Here is a 21,808-nt window from a genome sequence, read left to right on the forward strand (position 1 = left end):
CTAACGCGTGACACCCAGGACAAGTCTATGTTGCCTGATCCTGAGGTTCTATATAAAGGAGTCAAAGCTCGAGTAACTCGAGGTATTCTGCTTGATTGGAAAGGTTTAGAGTCAACAACAGTTGAGTGCTGTTTTAATAACTCAGAAAACATTGCTGAAGGGACAGGAAAGAGCTCAGTCAATGAAATGCTTGCCTTGCAAGCACAAGAGCCCATGTTTAATCTCCAAACCCTATAAAGAAAGAAAAAAAAATTCAGGCATGGTGGATTACACGCTTGTAATCCCAGGTCTAGTAGGAGCGGAGGAGGTGGAACTAATGTGAATATAGTAATCTTATATGGAATTTTCAAACAAAACTTTAAATATATGTGAAATAAAATTTAGAGAAACGCCAAATGCACTTTATAATAAGGGAAGACACAAAAGAAGAGCAGAGTCGTAAGTTAGTGCTGCCAAAGTTGCACCGTGATAATGCTGGCAAGAGGCTCTGTGACGTGTGCCAGGTAAATCAGGCATGTGGAAGTGGGCAGAGGACCTGGCACCTGACACAACTGTGAAAACGTGCAGTGGTGGCGACTTGGAGGAAGACGGGATGGATCATAAATCCACTTAATGATTCACCCTTCCGAAAACAAACCCAGAAGGAAAGCAAAATATAAAATATCCCACGCAGTAAGAACAAATATGCAGGGGTATTGGTAAAGTAACTGGTATTTAGATATGTCTGGGTTGGGGTGAAATTTCTTTACTGTTAAAGTAAAATTAATTTTTAAGAAGTTGAACGTGCCTGACCAAACTTGTTTCCAGAGCACGTTGGGGCGAATCCAACGTTTTTGTTAAATTAAAATCAAGGCAGAAGGAAAGATCAATTAATTTGTAACAAATGTCACCCTTCCTTTGGCTGTCATGAGAGGCGTGGAGAGTAATAATCTACAAATCCTTTCAGCCCCTTAAGGATGACAACAGACCACAGACCTGGGAGTCAATAGAGACAGAACCTCTGAGACAGAGCTTTATTAACACAAAAATGACAGAGATATTTTTTCAACCTTTCAGGAAACATTTAAAAAGCACAGGGCAAGAGGTAAATTCAGTCTTGCCTTTTCCCTCCCCTCCTGTGGTGTGTGCATGTCAGGGCTGGGCAAACCATTCTCCTTTGGCTGATTAACCAAGATACTATATTGGTGGGTATAGGCTAGAGTCCATATTTAGGCTTCTAGCTCCTTTCTCCTTTTTTTGCTATTCCATCTAACAGTATCTTGACTCAAAGGAACGATGCCTTTGGAAGCTGTAAATGAGTTTGTCATGCTTGTCTCGTGAAGAGAATGACCCAGACTGAGCTGTAAAAAGACAGTTGGACATCATGGAACTATGTTTGTGTCATGGACTTTGGCTAATCTCTGAAGGGTTCAAAGTCAGGAATCTGTTTCAGAACATCTTCCTTCTAAAGAAACAGGTTAAATATTTATACCTGAGCTTTTTTTTTTTCTTTCTAAGCTTTCTGGTCTATGACCTTCTATTTCCTAAAAAGACCAACAGTGGGGTGCCTCCTTCCACAGAGAGCTTGGAATGCTGTCGTGCAAATTTGAGGAGAAAAAGTGAAAGTTGATGGTTTTGTCTTTGCACTTTGGCTTCTGAAACTCAGCCTCCCCCTCAAATCAATATGTTTGAAAGATGAAACAATCTGTTTTATGAAAGACATTCCTGTTGAAAGCTGTTCCGACGCTTTAATGATGAGAAATTTACAGCAAGACATTTCTGTTGAGAGGCTGGACTGTGAGAGTACAGGGTTGGGAGGACTGTGCTTTCGGGGAGGCAAGGGAAGGAGAGGAAAGGAGAAATGGACTGGCTGGATGTGGGGATGGACCAGATGGGTGGGTTGGTGGCCACATGCAGAATGATAGTCATTGTGGAAATTTAAGCATAGCTTACCTATGGCTCAGAGAAGCCTACAGAACTTAGGTTGAGTGAACACTACAGTTTACCCTGAGGGAGAAGTCATGCTCCTTTTGCTCACTGGTATTTGGAAAAGCTACCTAAAGGTTTTGGTTTAGGGATCAAAAGAGACACTAGACAGACTGCCTTTTTACATAAGGGAGTTGTTAGAAAAGATATTAATGCCATAGGCAGACAGCAGCAACGTAAGCATGGCTCTGAGTATTGATCAGGGCCCAGTGGTCGACTGTATGTGTGTGTGTGTGTGTGTGTGTGTGTGTGTGTGTGTGAATGTGTTTGTGTTGTGAGTGGGGGGGGATCCCTTCTTAGTTTTCACAGGAAGAAGACTGAAAGGTTTCCTTTGGTGAACATTCCGCTGTTGCTAAGGTAAACATTGAATGCTCATTTAAAGTGATGTGTAAACATCTTTCCTGGTTGAACATTGCTGGGAGTCCATGAGGCAGGGAAGACAAGAATCTAGAGAAACTGGTTACTTTAGTATTAGAATTGCAAATTGCTGTAGTTACCAGAACTATCAGAGTTCCAAAGAAATGGACATCACAAAATGATACGGCCCTGGCTAAGAGCTACTACCTAAACGTGACTCTTGGAGTCAACACTGGCGATACAAACTGCATTGGCTTTTCTTTCAGTTTGTTAAAGCCCACAAGGACTTTTGATACAGACTGTGGGATCTTTGAAGTATTAGGGGTAGCATGTGTGGGAACGGCCTTACTCCATAGCATGTGAACTGTGGTGTGAGAAGGATATCCTGAGCACCACCCAGGCCACGGTGACTAGGTCCTATAGGTTCACAGAACTGAGGAGGAGGAAAATAATGGGAGTTTGATAAGTAAATATGAGGCCTTAACAGAGGCAGTGGGAAAGTGGGGATGACTTATTGTTATTCCATACATGCATCTTCTAGAATAGAGTACATTCATGCGAGCCGCTTACTAACTTTAAGAAATTCGTTTGAAGGTTTTAAACTCTAGGTTGTTTCTCTTCTATTAATGCAGAATGGCTTTTTCATTGGTGTGGGAATTTTTAAAATAAAGCAGCCTAAGCAATGCATAATTACAAAGACAAACATATTTGTTTATTAATCACATGATGTATGCAAAAGTCTAACAGAGTATGTTTTCCTTTCTGCGCTTGCTAGTATTATCTATGTCACAGCGATGAGTTCCCACCCCTCCCTCCTAGACCTATTAGAACAGATAATTATGAGTTGATTAGATGCAGAGAAGAGTCAAATTAAGCCGTGATGTAGCTAGTGAGAGACACGCTAACTCCTTCCCACTCAACAGCTGATTCTCTGATAGTCTCTTTATTAGGATGGTGGTTGGACATGTTTTAGAAATACGGCATAATTAATTTCTGTCAACCTGGATAAATATTTGGTGTCTGAACACAACAATATCCACCCCCTTTTGTTCTTTTTTCTTCCACCCTTCTTTGTGGCTTGCCATTGCATGAGGGTAGCTGGCTTTCAGATTTGCGATTGAGTTTTTGAAAAATTCTTCATGGATCATCGTTGGCACACTTGGAGCATTTCCAATATTATGGGAGGATTTATAAGCTTTATTCCAGGACATTAGCCCCATTCTGGTCACTCAACAGAAGAGTTGCTTAGAATAAATATAAATACCATCTGGGTGATTATGCACAAATTTCTCTGAGGCATTTGCTTTTTAATCTAATAGTTGGAGAAGGCAGTCTGGGACAAAAGTTCAAGTGGCAAAGTGGTTGGGATTCCTATCATTCAGAAAAAAAGAAAAGAAAAGCTTCATTCTGAAATTGCAGCAGTTTATGGGAGAGGGTGCAGGAGAATCTCTGGAGCTCATTGGCCAGCCAGCACAGACAGATAACTGAGTTCCAGGTTTGAAGACTCTAACTCAGAAAGGAAGGTAGAGAGGTAGAGAACTATGAAAGAATTACCTGACATTGATCTGTGACCTCCACCAGCCCACATACACATGTATACACACATGCACATACTTATACCACACACACATCACAAGTAAACACATAGTTGTGGTTTACCCACATGCACAAGTACACTCATATGAACATGTAACACACACACACAAATTGGAGAAGGCATGCGTGAAACTCAGTTTTTACATGCCGTATGATTTCCATATTACCATCTTATTTCTTTAAAAATAATGATGTTAACCACATGTAGCTCCTTCAGCTACAGTTTGTTTAGATTATTGCTTAGGCTTTGAATGGATTCATGTTGCACTCATGGTTCCTGACAGACTTGCTTTTTGAAAATCTTCCAGTAAAAGATTGACTGGACTTGAGGATGGAAAAGCTAGCTTACATTAGTACCATGTTTTCCGAAAACATTTTGATCAGTGGAATCTAGCAGTTGGAGATAAGTGTGTGATATAAACAGGTATTTATCCACTTGCTAGCAAAACACAATGAAACATTTGAAGCAGCTGAACAGGTAATAATAGGCAAGTGGCTAGGATAATTATGGCACAGCAACTTGGTTGAATAGAATTATTAAATAGAAGTAGCAGTTATGAAATTATACAGAAACAAAAATTTTATAATATTTGAAAAGAAAGCAGAATAAAAGCTTCTTTAGGCTGAGTCATAAATATTAGAGATCATAAAATAGAGAAACTAATTTATTTATCCTTTGGGATTCAGAACAGTGTTTGAATGGCTTCCTTAAACGTTTACATTAAAGCTCTTGCTGCTCTTGCAATCCTGGAAGATTACCACTACCCACATTTAGCAGTTTATAACTGCATGTGACTCCAACTGGCCTAAGTGGGTGCCTACATGTGCATGTAAACAAACGTATACTCAAGACACACATAAAACCATTTGTGTGCTCTGATGGCAAGTATGCAGGATGACTTCTACAGGTTCCCAACCAATAGCGCATGGACCAAATTCAATATCCTGAAGCATTCAGCACATCCAAGATGAGGACCTTTCAGTAAAATATTTGCTCTGTACATTTCAAAAGTATCGAAGCCATAACTGAAATTTGGGCTTATGGTATTGACCAGATACACGTCAACTGGAAAGCAATGCAATAAGTAGCCACATGTGAAAATCCAGAATCAAAATACAATATAAAGGTGTTGAAATCACGAAGAAAAAATTTCAGAGTTTAAATATTTGACCATCCTTTTTGATTATGTATTGTATTTTACTTGTCATTATTTTCTCCTTTAAGCCTCACTCTTTTCCTTCCAGCACCCTTCTTCTCAAACTCTACCCCCCCCCACTTCTATGTATGCCTTTTCTGTGTGGCCCACTGGTCTTACAGTTACTTGTCTAAATATGGGTGGATAGTTACCCAATGCAGCCAGAGTAAGTAACGTGTGGCTACAGCATTTGAGAGAGTGACATCTCTCTCCCAACAAGCATCAAATGCTGATACTGTCTCTGGGATGGTGTGGGGCCTCATGGAATATTTATGTACTCAATTTCGTTCAAGTCTTGTAACAGACAACCATGACTGCAGTGGGTTCATGAGTGCAAAGCTGATTCTGTGTCCAGATAAGTATTTTCTGCTTATCTCCCCATCCTTGGTTCTTCCATTCTTTTCAACTTCTTTCCTAAGATGTTTCTTTTGAGGGATGTGTACTAGCTATCCCAGTAGGGATTAAGTACTCTATCAATACCTAGTCCAGGCAATTTGATGAGCTATGGGTTTCTGCATCTTCTCTAAGAAGTTTCTCTGATGAACTTTGGTGTATTCTTAATCTATGAGTATCTAGATATTTAGATGGTAGTTTGACAATATTGCTCTTAAATTTTTAATTTAATTTATTTTTAGAGAACTTTATAATGAACACTGTATCTCCATCACTCCTTACTCTTCCTCTCCCTTAATCTCTCCCCTCCCTATGTAGACAGATGTTTCTGTCCCACCAAGTCCCACAGCCATTCAGTCCCAAATAAACAAAGAGGCTTATATTAATTGTAAACTGTTTGACCTATTACTCAGGTTTATTATAAACTAGCTCTTCCAACTTAAATTAATCCAAATTCTTGCTTATGTTTATCCATGTGACTTGATACCTTTTCTCAGTGAGGCATTCTCATGATGTTTCCTCTGTATCTAGGTGGCAACTCTCTGCCTTTTCTCTTCCCAGAATTCTCTTAGTCTGGTCACCCCACCTATACTTCCTGCCTTGCTACTGACCAATCAGCATCTTATTAAACTAATACGAGTGGCAAATCATTACAGTGTACAGGAGCATTATCCCACAGCATCCCTCCATCTCAGTTTCAATGCTTCTTAATTATTCTTGCTATCATCTATATATATCATAATTTCATGCATGTATATAAGTATATATGCATGCATATCAACTTACTGAGTTTTTTTAGCATTGCTTGTAGATTCATGTATCCAGGGTTGTCACAGAATTGGACAACCTGTGTAAATGTCCTCCAGTAGCTCGTCATCTAGGGGTCCTCTCTTGTGCAATTTCCCCCATCCACACTGATGTGCAGGTCTTGTTCAGGCAACCATGATGATAAAATCTCCTGGGTGCAGTTTCCTCATATCTAGAGAACACGATCTAGAAACATGAATCCTGGTCAATGGGGTTCTTACAATCTTTCCATCCCCTTCCTGTGATATTCTATGAGCCAAGTGGGCAAAACTTGCCTTTAAAAAATGTATCACGAGGCGAGGGCTTGGGGACCCTAAGATCAGCTACTTATTCACTGAATTTTGACTAGTTGTGGACCTCTCTATTAGACTTCATCTGTTGCAAATTCTGATGAGAACTGGGAGCTACACTTATCTCTGGTTATGAGAGTAAGTATTTAGAATACTATTAGCAATTATTTTACTTTTGGAAAATGGCATCATTAGGTTTTACTCTAGGGTCTGTGACTTCCCCAGCCATTGGTAGTTGAATATCCATGCATACAAAAAACTCATAAAAGAAACCAAGGAAAGAATCAACCTGATTTAAAAAAATGGGTTTTGGATATGAACACAGAGTTCTCAAGGAAATAAATTTAAATGGCTGACAATATCCTTATTAGAGCTCAACATTGTTAGCAATTAGGAAAATATAAATTAAAACTACTTTGAGATTTTTATATTAATCAGGAAGAAGAGCTCAGATCAAGTAAGCAAACAGCAGCAAGTCCTGGCGAGGATACAGGGAAAATGGAACCTTCATTCACGGTTGGCAGGATTTCAGATTTATGCAGCCACTCTTGGAATCAGTATAGAAAACTTTCAAAAGCTAAAAGTAGATCTGCCGTATGGCCTATCCACACCACTCCTTGAAACATGCTCAGTAGGATGTCCTAGTACAGAGGTAATTGCTCAGCTGTGTCCTTCATTGCTCTATTCACAGTAACTAGGAAAAGGAAACAACCTAAATGTCCTTCAGCTGAGGCTAAAAATGTGGTATCTTTACACATTGGAATTCTAGTCAGCTATAAAGTAAAAATAAAGCATGAAATTCTCAGGTACATGGCTGAATTTGGAACCTATTGAACTGCGTGAGATAACTCAGACTCAGAAAGGCAAAAGGCACATGTTATCCCTTATGTATGGATCCTAACTCTGAAACTTTTGATCTGAATATATGGCCTGAAGTAACCAAAGAGGGCAGGAAAGTCAAAGGACACCGTAGAAGAAAGGAAATCTAAAGAGGAGAACATCAGGATACAGGTTCTTGAAGGGAAATGGCAAAAACTAAGATGGGGGGACAGTTAATATTTAGTGGTGGGGGAAGGAGAGAAGTAGTGGAAGAGAGAGAGGAGTGAGAAATAAATAACATGAAGGATGCTCAAAAAAACATAAGGAACCATATTATTTTATAAAATCACTTAAATTTATACATTATATATGCATATCATTTGAGCTTTAATGCTGTTATATTAGATGGGCCACCAAAGAGCCATGGATTAGCTACCTACCAAAAACATTAGTACCAGGCATAGGAAGTCTCCAAGTAAGGAGAATATAAGAGACTCCCAAAACAATATGGACTATTGCCGTTGCTCTTGGCTGTCTTCCAGAACTCAGAGGGAAGCCGCTGTTGCTGAAGACACTGCATTCTTCAGACACAGGGCTTGAAGGGACTGAGCTGAACTAATGTGGCAGCCTCCTCCCTGGCTCTCGTAGACTTGGGGACTGGCTCTCATAGATTTGGCAGGTGCTCTGCATGATACCAAGGGAAAGCTATACTCTGCAGTCTTGCCCAGCTCAGCAACATGTACAACAGCATAAAAGTAGCACTTTTTCTCAAGAGCAACCAAAAGCTCTCTAATTGGACTTCAGGCCTGATCAACTATGTTGAACCTGACTCTTCAGCAAAACTAAAACTGTAGGTTCCCATGTAAGACCTCTGACCACCCCAGCAAGATTTATTGAGATCGAGTAAATCTCTATGCAGTTATCCTATATTTGTTAAAATTATAGCTATTAATGTTTCAGAATATTCAAGCGTAGAATTATAATAGTCCAACAACAGTAAATAAATGGTTGCAATATTTCTTCTTAGGTGTATTCTTAGGCTGACTTAGGTGTATTAAACTTGTAATAATTTTACAAGGGCAACAGGGAATACCTCTTTGTTAGTAAAATCATTATAACTTTGTATTTTCACATTACTTTATGAATCTTGGAAGCCAAGGAAGCCTTGGGTGAATGGCTATTGTTCAACATGGCCACAACCATGTCGAGGACTTTAGGTTTTAAATCCAGAGGAATGGCAAAGCTTATCCCAACACGGGCCATGCTTGGAGTTGGCGGAGCCCTCTTCTGGTCCAAGTGAGAATATTGACAGTATGTGTAAGCGAAGTGTTTTCAAACAATTGACCAGTGAGTGTGAAAACTGAACTGCAGCCTCTGGCTTCCAGATGTTTACAGAGACCTTCTAGTGAGAATAGTTGACCCCAAGCTCCACGCTGTACATAAAGAACACTGAGGTTCCAGGTTGCTGCATAAAGCTTCACCTTAGCACAGAAGAAAACATCTGTTTACCCTTTAGCTAAAAGCAAAAAGGAGGAGCTGCAAGTCTGCTATTGATTTACTTTAAGGGACCCTAGAGGACCAAACTCACCAGGCCCTTCCCCTTCTCAGATGGACATTTCTATATAAAAGGGGCATGGGAGGTCATTCTTCATTTTGTTATATACTAAAGTAAAGCAGTTGACATTTTCCTTTGTGTGCGCCACCTGACTCTTAAACAGTTCCTAATAGTGCCTCGACAGCATGACAATTAAGCTTCAATAGAGACATAACTTTCTGTGGAAGGATCTAATTTCACTCGAGCTGTAACCAAGACGAGTTCCATCTGAACACTGAATGGAAAAGGATGGCTAATGTTTTGTTGTGTTCTCCTGGATTACCTGTAATTGAAGGAAAGGCCCCATCACCCTACATGACAAGCATCACAGCTGGAGATTGTTTCCAGGTTGCAATGGCAGGTTGCATTTAACACTGCAGGCTCCTTGCGCTCGTCACATTGAGAGGAGCCATTCAGAGATGCTATTAGGAGTTAGACATTGGGCTGGGTATACAGGGAAGGTGATTCGGTCTCCACAGGACCTCAGACTTTGATTTGGGCCTCACTGTGTTATCATCAGTGAGACTAATGAACCCCACTTGCTGTGCATTCAGGAAGTGATGATTTTTACCAGGGCTATGGTCCATCATTTAATGCTATAGTCAGGGTGCCTTCTCATTGCTTATACTTGATCATCAAAAAATCATGTCCGTTCATTTTTTTTAAATCTATTGTTCCCAGATGTATGCCTGTCATTTGTCTGTTCAATTCATGTGGACCCCATAGGTTTATGTCAGCTCCACCAATTTAAACCCATGTTATAAAGTATGTAAACTTGCCTGGAATCCTATTCAGTGACATTTCCACCTAAATCTGTATTTCTAGTAGCATGAATAAGTTTATTGCTATTAGCATATGTATTTTAAATGGTATTTTGTAAATATAAAAAGTATTGCTTTATTTCTTGCTCAGGAACACTTGACTGTTTTGACTATGCCCTATGGTAAAAGGTGGCAAACACAGAAGTAGAGAAACAGGATTTTGAGAGGAAGTGTAGAAACCTATACTCAAGGTATCTGTTATGCTGATTTTCCTTGATTATGCAGATGTTGGTAGATTTTTTTTTGACCTGTGGCTATTTAGAGAAAAGTATACACCCCACCCTCACACATACTTGAAAATAGAAAATTAAAGTGTCCCTTGATCCCTTAACTTGTAGAGTCTGATTTATGAGCTATGAGCTGATACTTCCTCAACCATACGCATCCTATAGAAGACTATACATTATGTATAGGCATATTATGATTTTCCAGTAGAACAGAATTATCCCACAAAAAGTAAATATTAGGGATCGTCACAGGCAAAACAACACTCTTTCGTTTTCAGTTTTCACACTTAGTTAGATCTCTGTAAATGACACAGGAGTTGTTTTATGAACTGGCAGACTGTAGGGAATGAAGGGAGTCCTGAGTGATTGAAGTCCTGAGTGAACGTGTATTGTTGACTTGGGCTCAGTCACGTTGAAGATTCCCAGGCATCAGACCACGGGAAACTGCCAACACCATCACCCGCATGGGTCAGGTTCAAGATAAACGGCAAAACCTTTCTCCGGGGCCTGGGTGTGTTTATGGATGACTGATCAGTGTGTGGAAGATTAGCAAATCCAGCTTCCTCCTCCTAGATCTCCTGGATGCTTACAGCCAGAGACTGTTCACCTAGAAAGGCCTTCTCCTACCAGGACTAGCTAACCACTCCCCTCTTATGCTGTAACCAATAAATCCTCTGAGTTTCCAGGTTAAGGTGGAAGCAAAACTCATATGATTCTAGCATCACACCACTGTATGTGTTTCTGTGTATCTGTTCTTTCTTGATTCATCACCTCATCAGGCTTCCAGGGCCCAAGCTGTATGGGCTAGGGCAGTAAATATGCATTAGTATGATGGTACCATAATGCAAAAGTTTATATATTCAAGTGTGAATAGTATATAAGATGCATTATTTGGTGGTCAGTGAATGCAATCTAAAGGAATTTCCCAACTCACAATACTCTTAAGGACAAGTGGAAGTTTATGCATCTAGGCGAAGTAAGAACTGAAAAAAAGAAAAAGAAAAAGTAAGAACACTGATACAGAACAGCTAATCAACATAGAATAAATTCACCATGAAAGAAATGAGAACAAATGGGGAAAATGATTCCGGTGTCTGTAAAATAAGTGTGTCTCTGATTCTCGTGCCCCCTCTTGGGCTCTTCTTCCATTTGTCTCTCTTGTCTAACTCTAATGTGTTACTTTTTGTTTTATCATTTTTTTTATTTTACTAGTATTCCTCAGAAGGCTGCTTATTGTCTAATGAGAGATAGAAAAGGGTGGATCCTCAGGTGGGAGGAACTGGAAGTTGTGCAGGGGAAACAACAATCAGAATGTATTATATGACAAAAAACAAGTATTTTTCAATAAAAGGAAAAAGATAAAAAATTTAAAAAATAGACTAGACCTGGTATGGTGCTGCACACCATAATTCCAGCACTCAGGATACAGAGGCAGTCAGATCTTTGTAAGTTCAAGGCCAGCCTGGCCTACATGATAAGTTCTACAACAACAGCACTATGTCTCAAAAACAAACAGAAACACAAATTTAGGCTGTTTATACCCCTTTCTATTTGTTATTTCCAAGAAAATTCCTACTATATTTACAGTATTTAGTAAAATACTGACTCTACACAACACAGTGAAGAAGAAATATCCACAACTAGCTCAAACTGCTTGTAAAGGAAGCCCCATCTATTGTATAAAGACATATTTCAAAGCCATATTAAAAAAGAATTGTATCAGCAGCTTGAGGACCTGATTTTATAAAAGGAAAGTAGTAAAATAATTGATCAAACATCAAAAATCAATGCGAAAGAAGAGAATATTTTAAGTCAATTGATTTACAGTGTTGAGACAAAAATTATTTTGATTCTTTCATGTATTGTATTAAAACTGACCTTAGCTTAGTAGTAAGGTCATATAATTGAAGTTACTTGGAAAAGATGAGGCAGGGGCATTGCAAGTACCTAACCGGCATGGGCAAGAAAATGAGTTCAAGGCCAGGCTGGTCAGCTTAGAAAGACCTGGTCTTAAAATAAATAACAAAAAGTGTTTTTTTTTTTAAATGGCTACTGATATAACATTAACTGAATACTTGCCTAACATGGCTTAAGTCTTAGGTTTAAACCAAAGTAACAGCAACAATAATAAATACAATAGCAATATTAAAATCTATGTGGTTTCTGGATCTAAATGTAAATCAATGATAATGAGAAAAAATGAAAATACCTTGTGGTTCAGCAAGTAAGAAATAAGAAATGTTCTTGAAATAAATGAAAACTACATTTTATAATATACAGGTGTTAGGTTTTGTTTAAGAAAGGAAACAATTATGACTATACAGCCGGAGATGTTTCTGCCACTTGAAGCTGGTTCCCCGTGGACTGCAGCTGTACAGATGTAGTGAGACAACAGAAGACTCCGGGGACGGAGACAAAGGATTTGGTTATTTAGGACACAGCAGAAATGGTCAATTTCATATCTATCTTGGTAGCCTGCCCTACCACCATGTTTTGATAGATGATCCACAAGCAGTGGGTTTGCTTCATAGCCAAGAAAGCCCCATTCCTAGGAAACCTCAACCTTCTATAGAAGGCTTCAAGCAAACCTGTCCAGGGTTTGTAACACAGGGAGGTACTATCTTTATTATACTGGATATCAAATATTCCCTTTGCTCCAGAAAATGACTGTATCTTTCTGGGCTATTCATTCTACAAACATCTGTAAAATAATGATCATATCCAATGCTATTAGTGGCTCAACATCCAGAAGATTGGAAACTGAGAGACGCATACAGGGTTGTCTGCCAAAAGAACTGCCAAAGCAAGTGAAAAGATTACACTCTGAAGGATTTTTTGTTTGAATGGTGGTTTGCAGAGATGGCCCAGCAGTTAAGAACACCATCTGCTCTTACAGAGGACCAAGTTCAGTTGCCAACACCTACATAGTATCTCACAATCCTTGTAATTCTAGTCCAAGGGAATCTGAGGTGGGATTCCCCTCTGTATGCTGTGAATATGATTGGTTAGTAAAGGAACTGCATAGGCCTATAGCAAAGCTATAGGGGAACAGAGCTGGGTGGGAAAAACTAATCTGAATGATGGGAAAAAGGAGGCAGAGTAAGAGAGAAACCATGTAGCCCCACCAGAGCCAGATGCCAGATCTTTACCCGGTAAGTCACTGCCATGTGGTGATACACAGATTAACGGAGATGGGTTAAATTAAGATGTAAGAGTTAGCCAATAAGAAGCTAGAACTAATGGGCCAAGCAGTGATTTAATTAATACAGTTTCTGTGTGATTATTTTCATTCTGGGCAGCCAAAAACAAATAAGTAGTCTCATTACAACAGGAATCTGACACCCACGTCTGGCTTCTGTGAGTACCAGACATACAAGTGGTGTACAGACATACATGCAGGCAAAGCATTCATACACATAAAATAAAAGTCATATGTGTATATAATATAAGAAATGTAATATGCTATATAATTATTGCATATCAGAATAAATAAATAAATAAATAAATAAATAAATAAATAAATAAATAAGACAATTCACATGCTCAACATTCACCTGCCACCAATCTTAAAGTCCTGAGTTTGGTCCCTGGACCCACGTGATGGAAGGAAGGAATTTACTCTTGTAACTTCCCTTCCACCTCCAAATGTGAACAGTGACATCTCTTGCTCTCTTACACACAATTTAAAAATAAAATCATATTAGGAAGGAATTCATAGGAAGTGAGCAGAAGTTTTGAACAAGAAAGTCACATTGCGAACCTCACAGTGTAACATGTACATGAAGAGAAGTGTAACTACTAATTGGATAAATAAAATACAATGGAGCATTTGTATTTGTACTCCTCAGATTGAAAGAAGTTATGAGCAGGGATGAACAGGAACCTGCATATTTTACTGGGAACAATGTATTAAATTAATTTGGTGAAAATGCTTTGCTGTACTTTGAGATTAAACAATTGCATTCCTAGGACTAACCCTGGAAGAACTTTGCACAGATATATGTGAAGATATTCAACTCAACAATGTGTTGGAGACTCATTAAATGTCCATTGAAAGCAATAATAGCTATGCAAATGGCACGCATATGACTGGAAAACATTTGATAAGCAGAGACAGAACACAGGACCTGTATACAAAATGTAACACACACACACACATATGTATGTGTGTGTGTGTGTGTGTATCTGTGTGTATGTGTGTATGTAAAAACAACTGCTATTTTCCGTATAATGACATTAGCATTGCGTTTTAGATGCACATACAATAACTCAATATTATGTATACTGATATTCTCTTCTTCTCTCAGGTGTTCTTTACTTTCTTTGTCTATCTTTATAGCTCTTTTTATTATCTGAATTTTTGTTTTTTATTTGGAAAAATGAGATTCATTGGGCAGATATTGGTCTCTGACCTTCTGTGGTTTAATGCATTCTTATCTTATTCAGTATCAGAATAATACTGGTTTCATAAGGTGAGTTTGGTAGCATACCCTCCCTTCTTTTCTTAACATGGAATGGTTAGTGGAAGATTCATGTCAGTTATTTAACAGGAGATAGAATTCTAGAGTATTCATCATTACCTGAGCTTCCTTTTGTGTGTGTGTGTGTGTGTGTGTGTAGGTGCAGGTGCACGTGTGTGCATATGCATTTGGAGACTAAAGGCCATCCTTAGGGTGTCTCAAGTGCAATACATCTTATTTTTTTTATCCCTGCCACCTCAGTCTTGGGATGATAACCACATGCCACCACAGCTGACCTTTCTTTATGTGCAATTTTGAAATTGAACACATATTATCAAGCTTATAACGCAAGACCTTCCTGACTGAGCTATTTCCCTACTCTTGAGTCTGGGTTTCCTTTGTTGAGAAAAGTCTTATTACAGTCCCCAATATCATTCCTCATTATAGTCTATTTAAATTGTTTATTTCCTTTTGACTTAATTCCGACAGACCATAAATGTCTAGAAATTTATCTATTTCTTTTAAGCTTTCTAACTTATTGTAAGGTAAAACTTCAAAGTATGCCCTAATGGGCATCTGAATTCCATTGGTATCTGCAAAATGTCTCCGCCTAATTTCCAATTTTATTAATTTGGATCTGCTTTTCTTCTTTCTTTTAGCTACTTTAGGTAAGGGCATACCAATCGTGTTTATCTTTTCTCGAGAAATAACTCTCTCGCATTCTTTGTGCACTTTCTCCTGCTGTTTTCGTCTCACTAAGTTCTTCTCTGATCATTATTCCTCTGTTCCATCTACAGACTTGGGGTGGACTTGTTTGGTCTTGTATTCTGAGACACGGAGGTGCATTGTGTTTGGGATTTGCTCGTATTTTCACTGCGAGCACTTATAGCCACAAGCGTCCCTCTTAGAAATCTGTCATTGTATCCCGGCGATTCTGGCATGTCGGGCTTTCAGTTGCTTATTCTAGCCATTTTGTGGGGGTCTTTATAAAAGGCGGTGCCTGTAGGTCCCCGTATTTTGCATTTAGTGATGCACACCGCTTCCATTTGCTTAGTCAAATGTATATTTGAGTTACACTGTTTTCTCTGAACTTACTTTCACAAATAGAAAGTGAATAGTGAATCACTGCAAAGTAACTGAGACAAGATAATTCTTTCACTCTGTTTTTATTGATTGAATTTATGCTTTGATGATCTTATTCATATACATACTGCCTCTAATTACTTATAGTCTCACCCTTTCTTATCTCCCTCCCGTCTGCCCCCTTCCCTACCAACACCCTCCTCCCTATAGGACTTAACCGTGTTCATGCCTTTGTTTTCTTTTGTGAGCTATGGAGTTTAATCAGGGCTATGTGTGTGAGTATTGGGATGAAGTTATCCAATGGAGACTGCTGAAGTCACCAGCGAGTGGATGTAGATCTGTGGAGAGCAGTTTCCCCTTCCTTACAGTCTATTAGAAGCCAGTAACTTGTAGGTAATGGGGGTTAGGCCCCATTATCTCCTTCCTTATCCACGACTGATTATTCCCAGCCTTGTGCAGGACCCAGCGTTGTGAACACAGCTGCTGTGGGTTCAGGATTACAATGACTGGTTGTTTTTCTCCTGATTTCTGGCCCAAACCACTTGTCATCCAGTGGTGTGTTATTCATACGGTAGGAGTTTCTACTTTCTGAAGCCTCTCTTGCTCTTGAGTTCTAGGTTTTTTACAATGTGACAAGATAGACTACAGGAAGCTATGTTAAATCCCATACACTTAAGACTTGCTTTATGTTTTAATAGATGGTCGGTTTTAGAGAAAATTCTTTGAACAGAGTGTATGTTCAACAGTTGTTCGATGCGATCATCTGTTAAATCCATAGGCCTATAAAAGGGGATGTGGAAAAATGAAAAATACAAAAGTTGTACAGTAATAAGAATAGAAATGAAAAACTAATAAGGAGCTAAGGAAAATGTAAATTGTATTTGACAAGATAAAGAGAATTGACCTCCTGTCTCCAGAGACGTTTCTTTCCTGGATGGGCGCATAGGCACCTGGGGTCTGTCTGTTTGCTGTCCTGCCTTTTCTTCTGTGATTGTTGGGGTTGGCATTTTCTGATGACACGGAATTTTTGGGGCACGGTGCCTTTGACCCTAGCACCTGGAAGCAATTGCCACCATTTTCCCCTCTTCTGGGGAGGTAGTGAACTTCAGGCCAGCCCGACTCAGATCGTATTTCACTGTTTGGTGCACTACATGATTTTGACTTAAGAGATTTTCCCTTCTAGATTGGAACAATTGACAGGGCAAATCTCAGAGAATAGTCTCCTGATATTTACTCTGGACTCCTAAAACGAGCTGCGAGTAAGGGACTTCTATATTAGCGACACTTAGCCACCAACTGAGCAGGAATTATTTTTTGTTTTTTGTCTTACGACAAATGAAAGAATTTTATAATTTTTTTTGTGTGTACTTGTTTCAATATAACAAAATGAGAAAAAATCATATTTACTGAGTATAATTACTAAAAATAATCATAGTAAGACTATAGTCCTGGAAGGGTCTTCTGACAAATTAATGGATCATTATATTAGATCTCTCATGACTACCAGAACAATTTTAGATGCAGTTACATTTATTGCACCTGTATCATAAAATTACCAGCACTGGATGATATTCTCCCCAAATCATGTGAAAACTCTTGTTGCCAATGGATTTTCCCTCCCTGACAGCAACACTAAGTCTGTTAAGGGAGACTTCAGAGACTTACTCATGTACCCTCAAACACCCCCATATAGATGCCCTCCCCCCCAATATAAAGTGTCCAGGTAACGGTAATGCTCACCAATGTTTGCACTCCACTTGTTCTTTTAAACGGGAAGAAACATGTTTTTTGAACAATCATCCTCACTCCAGTTTTTTGCTTGTTTATTTTTGAGATTTTTAGTTTGTTTCCAAAATTTCTTCTTTCCCTTTTGTTCCTTCAAATCCTCCCATATTCTCCTCTCTGCTCTCCTTCAAATTCCTGACCTCTCCTTTGACATCAATTATTGTTGCATGTACATATATGTCTGTCTATACATAAATATTTCCAAATATTACCTGGTGGGTACATACTTGTGCGAATGATTTTCAGGCTGACTGTCTAACACTGGACGGTTGGCTTACTCCTCCTGAGCAGGGGTGTTTTTAAGAAAGACTTCTTGTCACCGTTACAGTCAAGTGCTGAGGAAAGCCTTTCCCAGCATCTATATGCTATGTGTACCCCAAAAGTTTTCTGTGTGGTTTGACTACCGTCTGCATAGTGCTAAGACAAATGTTACACATGCTGTAGGCTCTCTACTTCCACCCTTGTACCCTATTTGGTCTCTGCTTTCCATCAGTTACAAGCTTTTGTCCCTTGTATCCCCTACCATCCTGCCCTCGAAGTTATTTGGTGATGGAAATACATTCATCTTTTCAGAGGCTGATTCTTTTTTGTTTTGATTTTTTAAGACAAGATTTCTCTGTGTAGCCCTGGCTGTCCTGGAAATTACCTTGGAGATTAGGCTGGCTTCTAATTTACAGAGATCCTCCTGCCTCTTCCAAGTAATGGGATTAAAAACCTGTGCCACCATTGCCTGGCTTCAGTGGCTGATTCTTTTTTTTTTTAAATAAATATAATCTATCTGTCTATCTATCTATCTATCTATCCATCTATCTATCATCTATCTATCCATCCTGTCTATCATCTATCTATCTATCTATCTATCTATCTATCTATCTATCTATAAAACAATCTTTTCTCATTTTACATACCAATCCCAGTTGCCACTACCTCCCTGCCTTCTGCTTCCCCTACCTTCTCCCTACCCCACCCCCCATCTATTCCTCAGAATGGGTAAGGCTTCCCATGGGTAGTCAACAAAGTCTGGCACATCACTTTGAAGCAAGATAAGGCTCTTCCCCCTGTATCTAGGCTGAGCAAGGTATTCCTCCAAAGAGAATGGGCTCCAAAAATCCAGTTCAAGCACTAGGGATAAATCTTGGCCCTACTGCCAGTGGCCCCACAGACTGTCCTAGCCACATAACTACCAGCCACATTCAGAGGGACTAGTTTGGACCTGTACAGGTTACACCAGTGACAGTCTAGAGTCAATGAGCTCCCATTAGCTCAGGTTAGCTGTTTGTGTGCGTATCCCCATCATGGTCTTGACCTCATTGCTCATGTTATTGCTCCTCCTTCTCTTCTGCTGGACCCCAGGGCTATGCTCACTGCTTACCTGTGGACCTCTGCATCTACCTCCATCAGTTGCTGGATAAAGGTTCTATGATGACAATTCAGGCAGTCAATCAGTTTGATTACAGGGGAAGGGCAGTTCAGGCACCAACTTCACTATTGCTTAGGGTCTTGGCTGGGGTCCTTCTTGTGGATTTCCTAGTGCCAGATTTTTCACTAGACCCATAATGAATCCCTCAATCAAGATATCTCTTTACTTGCTCTCCCTCTCTGTGCTTCATTTAGGGCATCCTATTCCCCCATGTTCTCCTTTCTATCCCTTTCCCCTCCCACTCCTCTTCCATACTCCTTTCTCCCCACCCCTCCCAATTTCCTCAGGAGATCTTGTCTATTTCCACTTCCCAGGAAATCCATGTATGTCTCTCTTAGGATTCTTCTTAATGAACAGTTCCCACCCTCTGTAGTAGAGTTACTCCCTAGGCCCACTCTGCTCAGGACCAACCACACTAGAAAGGGCTTTCTGGCCTTCTGTTCCAGTTTCTAAAGCTCCCCCACTCTCTTTGTTACTGAAACTTCAGTCATTGCCTTTCTTCCACCATCCACTTTGGAGGATGGCTGCTTTCCAATCAACCCTGGCTTTCCCTCAGAGATTCTGGCAGTCGCTATGGGTGTCATTGGCATCTTTCTCTCTCCTGAATTTGTATTCTTTAATTAATCTGCTTGTTTACAGTCTGCATTGCTAAAGTGAAGCCATGAGGGCAGGGTTAACTATTTTCCTCAAGTGGATTGCAGCTCTGATGACTTTATATGGCATGTAATGCAAGCTCCCAAATTACGTTATTGACATGCATATTTTTATGGGCATACTTGTCTGCCAATAAATAAAGAGGAATAAAATATTTGGTGTAGTTGAATGTCTTAATTCCTCTTTGTAGCTCACATGATTGATAATTTTTGCTTTAATTTTGTTTGGTTATACATGATCAGTAACTCGTTAAAATTCAACTTAAGCACTTCCAGTCACACTGTGCTCAGATATCTACCAATAGATTCCATATAGAATTTTTGTGTTCTCTTGAGCTTTTTTTTTTTTTTTTAATCTTTTGATTGCGAAGTTCCCCAGAAGGTGACTGAGACCTATGCTTTCAAGTGGCATATGCCAAAGCTAATCTCATGGATGCTCTTAAAGCTCTCATGGCTGAGACATCCTCCACACAAGGCTCGAGATAAGTATGGTTTGTTGGAGAGCACTTCGCTTCCCAATTCCGCATAGTAATTAGTGAATCTGAAAGAGGTTCAAGCGGTCTCCTCAACAAAGCCAAGATATATGACACCTCACATCTTTCTCTAGATAAACAGACAGGGAACAAGTTCATTGCTTTCGTAGCTCTAGAAGCATGAAAGGGTACAGTCATGTATGAGAGGCGATCTAAGATGGTTTTGGTTATAGGAGTGTGAGATCTGCCTTGGTGTCTGCTTATAAGGATGGATATGATGTCATCCTTTTTCTTTAATCCAAAAGGAAAATGTCTCTGCATCTGTCAGTTACAGTGAAGAGATTTCTAGTGAAGCCATTGGGCCTAGAGCTCTACGTTCTAACTATTTTAGCTGTCCTCAGTGTGCTCACACTCAAAAGGAAGCATGAACCTCAAAGAAACTGGTCAAGCTTGTACAAATAAGAACAGGCGATGGGTGGTGGTGGCACAGACCTTTAATCCCAGCACTCAGGAAGTAGAGGCAGGCAGATCTCTGTGAGTTTGAGACCCGTGTGGTCTACCAGAGCTAGTTTTAGGACAGGCTCCAAAGCTACAGAGAAACCCTGTCTTGAAAAACCAAAATAAATAAATACATAAATAAAATAAAAAGAAAACAGGCTTTAGAAGAATCCAGTAGATCTGACATTCTCTAATCCATCCATAGTATTAGACAAAGTGGTGGGCAGGGACATAACCCCAAAATGCCCTAAGCAAATTGGGATGCTCTGTAGAGCTGAGCTCTGTAAAGAGGACATTTCTGCCTAATACTGTAAGACCTATAGAACTATTAGTTTTACTTTTCATTGAATTGTGTATTGTAGATGTTCCTATAGCCAAAGACAAAAATGGTACATTTTTGGGTTTTGATCTCTGGGCATAGGCTTTCTTTCTGTGTAATAAGCACACATGACAATCAGTGCCTTTCCCAGTGTCTTAACAACAACATCATCTGAATTAACAAAACAGACTCCCATAGTCCAGGCTGTGCTAAAGAATTTCTGAAGGTGTAGCAACCCTTCCACTCTTGCCCCCCAATTATTGCCTTGCTATCTCCTAGGCAAAGTGGGAGATATTCTCCCACAAAGAATATCTTGCTATTCTCCACAAAGGATCTAAAAACCCAAGCCATCTGGCTCCATAAAGGAATAAGTCATAATGAAAAGTGTTTTATAAATTTTTTTTGCCAGAAGAGTTGAATATATTCTTTATTGACCAGAACTCATTCTTAATTTCAGTGTTCTTATTATCAGAACTTAGTATTTTTGAAAAAAAATGTTAGTTTGCTGTAAAAAGACAAGATAACTGAACCCAATATTCCAAGTCATAAGTCAGAGAAAAGGTGGCATTCTTAGTGTGATTCCTATGGATAAAGGGTTCAGCCTAAGTAGCTTGCTATCTTCAAATACAAAAACTTAATTGAAGAACAACAAAAAACCAAAACAACAACAACAGAAACCAAATAACTCTTTCCTCCACTTTTGGAGGCTGGAAGTATGAGAGGGTGATGATTGTTTAAACTAATGTTTAAGATTTTTTTCCCTGATTATGTTCTTACATGGTCTTCCTTGATGTGTGAGTAATATAGAGAGAAGCAGAGGAGAGCAGAGGTAAAGAGAAGGAAGGAGAGGGGGAGGAGAGAGGAGGAGTGAACAAGAGAGGGGAGAAGAGGGGAGGAAGGGATGAGGAGATGCTATATCTCTCGCCTTTCATATAATTTTACCGTGAAGGTGCCACCATCACCATAAAGTCTATCCCTGTTCATTACTGAATGACTTCAGGTCCAAATACATCAGAAGGTATGATAACACATGAATTTGATGAAGAAACACT

The sequence above is a fragment of the Alexandromys fortis genome, unplaced genomic scaffold (genome assembly GCF_014885135.2).
Source record: "Alexandromys fortis isolate MF-2015 unplaced genomic scaffold, M_Fortis_MF-2015_v1.1 scaffold_32, whole genome shotgun sequence".
Lineage (NCBI taxonomy): Eukaryota > Metazoa > Chordata > Mammalia > Rodentia > Cricetidae > Alexandromys > Alexandromys fortis.